Here is a 2,677-nt window from a genome sequence, read left to right as displayed (position 1 = left end):
CTACAGGACAGTACACTAGAGGAGGTCACATTTCCTCCCCCTTTTACTTGACTGCCAGTGCAGCCTGGGGGCGGTAGCTGCACTGATGGTTGATGGCAGGTTGGGGCAGGTGTCTTGGGCAGAGGCCCATTATTCACCACTAGATGCCCCACCCATGCCTGGAAGTCCCGCACAAGCTGTTCCATCCATGCCCTGGCCAGCAGTTCCACCATCGCCACAGGTGTACCACCCACAAGGGAGCCCTCCAACAAAGCAGGTGGCCCCTGCACCAGTCATCTTTCCACTACTTGAGGCCCCTCAGAGCCCCTTAGTGTCCACATGAGAGTGGAGGGAAGGCAGGCCCAGGGCAGGAAGCAGACTGCCATAGCACTTCCCCAAGCCACAGCACCAGAGGCAAATTCCACTGTCCTACCCCTGAGAGCCACCGGTCCAAAAGATGACCACGGTATCCAGAAACATGACTACTGGGCCTTCGCCATGGATGACCTTTAATAATTGGAAAAGAGATGGGTTTACTAGACCCCATTCTTTTTACCCTTCAGCCCTCTTGGGATGATTGTCAACAATTGTTGCAGATTCTCTTTACCACAGAGGAGAGGCCTATCATCATCCTGGAGGGCCGGAATCCTACTTTTTGGACACAAAGGAGGGGAGGCTGTCTCCTCAGAATGTCCTCATTAAGGGGGAGTTTTATGGGAAGTACCATTCTAATGCTAGGGGAGGGGGAGTGAGCCCCAGGCTGCTGCAGGAGGACCCAGCACAGAAAGNAGCTGTNTGCCTATTGTGCTTGCTGCAGGCTGGAGGGAGGATGGGAGCTTCAGGGGGCGAGGGGGTGTGGGGAATGAAGAGGNAAGCTGTCTGTACATAACACTGAAATCTCTCTAGTATCAGTAATNCGGGGTTTACAACATCCTCCCCTTTTGGTGACTCTAGAGGCCAGTCTTGGACTCTTTATAGGTCTTAATTGTCTGTGCTAACTGGATGGTACTGGGATCTCATCACCATCAATTGAATAGTCCCTAACCTCTGCTTTATAGGCTACAAAAGCTTACTGATTATGCATGGCCTGAATGTGAGCTGTAACAGAAGAACCATCAGGGGGCCTGTGAATGTTGAAGTGAGGGTAGTTAACCATGGAAACTTATAGAATAGTGAATGATAGCGGCTTTTGGAGTTTTCTCATTCTCTTTGGCACCTCTCTATGCTTTCTNTAACCTTAGCTAGTGATTCTCTTATTATTCCAGAGTGATTTACATAAAAGCAACATTCTCCTTCTAGCAGGAACACTACTCTAATCCTCGTCCATTCTGCAGAACTACCTCAGCCAGGGAATCTATATTAAATGCTAGGTGTACGATGGATTTTGCTAAGCTTTGGATATCTTGATCTATATCTAATTTAAGGCTGTTATAGTTCTTCTCTTGCAATGTTAGGGCTGCTAACCTGGTGTCGGCTCCCAGAATTACAGCCAAAGTTGAGGAAATAGGTTCTCTCTTCTGCCTCATCAGGTCTCTCCCAACATGTCCCATTAGGTTCTTCAGCACTATTTCTTCTGAATAATAGGTTATGTGTGGCACCAACTGGACTAGAATACAGAACTCCTNTGCAGTAGGGGAATTAAGGATCTCTCTGTGNACCCACAGCGTCAACTCTGTTGAACAGGTCCACCAAGCCTGCTCAGGGGGCTGGGGGGATGACCCATTTGGAATGAACTGTGGGGGTTGTTTGATTACAAAAGTGCTGGCGTGACAAGGGAACTTCTCCCAGACAGGTCCCCTGTCCTGATATGTCTTCAGGGTTAAGGCTGGGCCTTCTTGGGATGATCTGCATGCAGTGTCTTTCTCAGATTCATATTTAGATNTAAATCCAACACCTTCATAAAAGGGGGTCTGGAATTATAGCACAGCCAGCAGGAGGTGGTTAGCTCTGGGTGGGAGCCTTTCAAAATCTGAAAGGTGTTTAGCATCCTTGACCTGGGCAGACCTACTGGCTCCATATGATTCAAAAAAGATCCTCTCTCTTTACCCAGANNCCAGAACCTCAGCATCCAGCAGTGATTTGGTGATCTAGGGCACAGTGCAGACTGCCCGGCCTTCTGGATCTTGCCCAGCTCTCACAATCTTGCAGACCCCATGGCACCCGGACCACTTAGTGCACAAGAACACAGACTCCCCACCCCAGGGCGTGCAACCTCCAAGCCTCTCTTCCTGCTCTGCCAGATCACNGGCAGGTCTTCCTTCCCTGGGCAGAGGCTTCAGGCTTGCTGGGCAGCAGGGTGAGTCCCTCCTCTTCCCCATACATCTGCCTGTAGTGACTGTGGGAGAGCAGGGCTGGCGTTATTATTCCAGAATTAACTAGGACACCTCACCAGCTTCCAGTGCACAGTGTGTGCCTCTGGATGCATTCAGAGGTGCACAAGCATGTTTCCAGCACCTACTCAGCTTGGTTAAACCTGAAGATGCTTTTCTGCAGAATTTATTGGTCTTTTCAGTATGTGGGGGAGGGAAATTGTTCCTCCTATACATTTAGTTGTATAGGATATGTANCCTATGAGCTGACCCTGATAAAGTTACAGCAGCAAGAGTGAAATGTAGTGAGCTTTGCCTGCCATTCAGGGTCTTCCCTCTGCCTCAAACTCTGGAAGTCTTCAAGAAATCAAAGGTTTCTCTCTCTCTCT

At 49.4% G+C, this 2,677-nt stretch overlaps 1 long non-coding RNA gene across 1 annotated transcript in view; it reads left to right on the top strand.

The window, feature by feature from the left end:
• Positions 1 to 2,038: 2,038 nt before the first annotated feature.
• LOC115030312 overlaps positions 2,039 to 2,677 on the top strand; it is a 2,440-nt gene continuing 1,801 nt past the window's right edge. Inside the window, exon 1 of the long non-coding RNA XR_003835898.1 lies at positions 2,039 to 2,275. This is a non-coding gene — a long non-coding RNA (uncharacterized LOC115030312). The remainder of the gene's footprint in view (positions 2,276 to 2,677) is intronic.

This window comes from Mus caroli, unplaced genomic scaffold, assembly GCF_900094665.2.
Source record: "Mus caroli unplaced genomic scaffold, CAROLI_EIJ_v1.1 scaffold_17875_1, whole genome shotgun sequence".
NCBI classification, from domain to species: Eukaryota; Metazoa; Chordata; class Mammalia; order Rodentia; family Muridae; genus Mus; species Mus caroli.
This window is presented reverse-complemented; position numbering and strand designations above follow the sequence as displayed.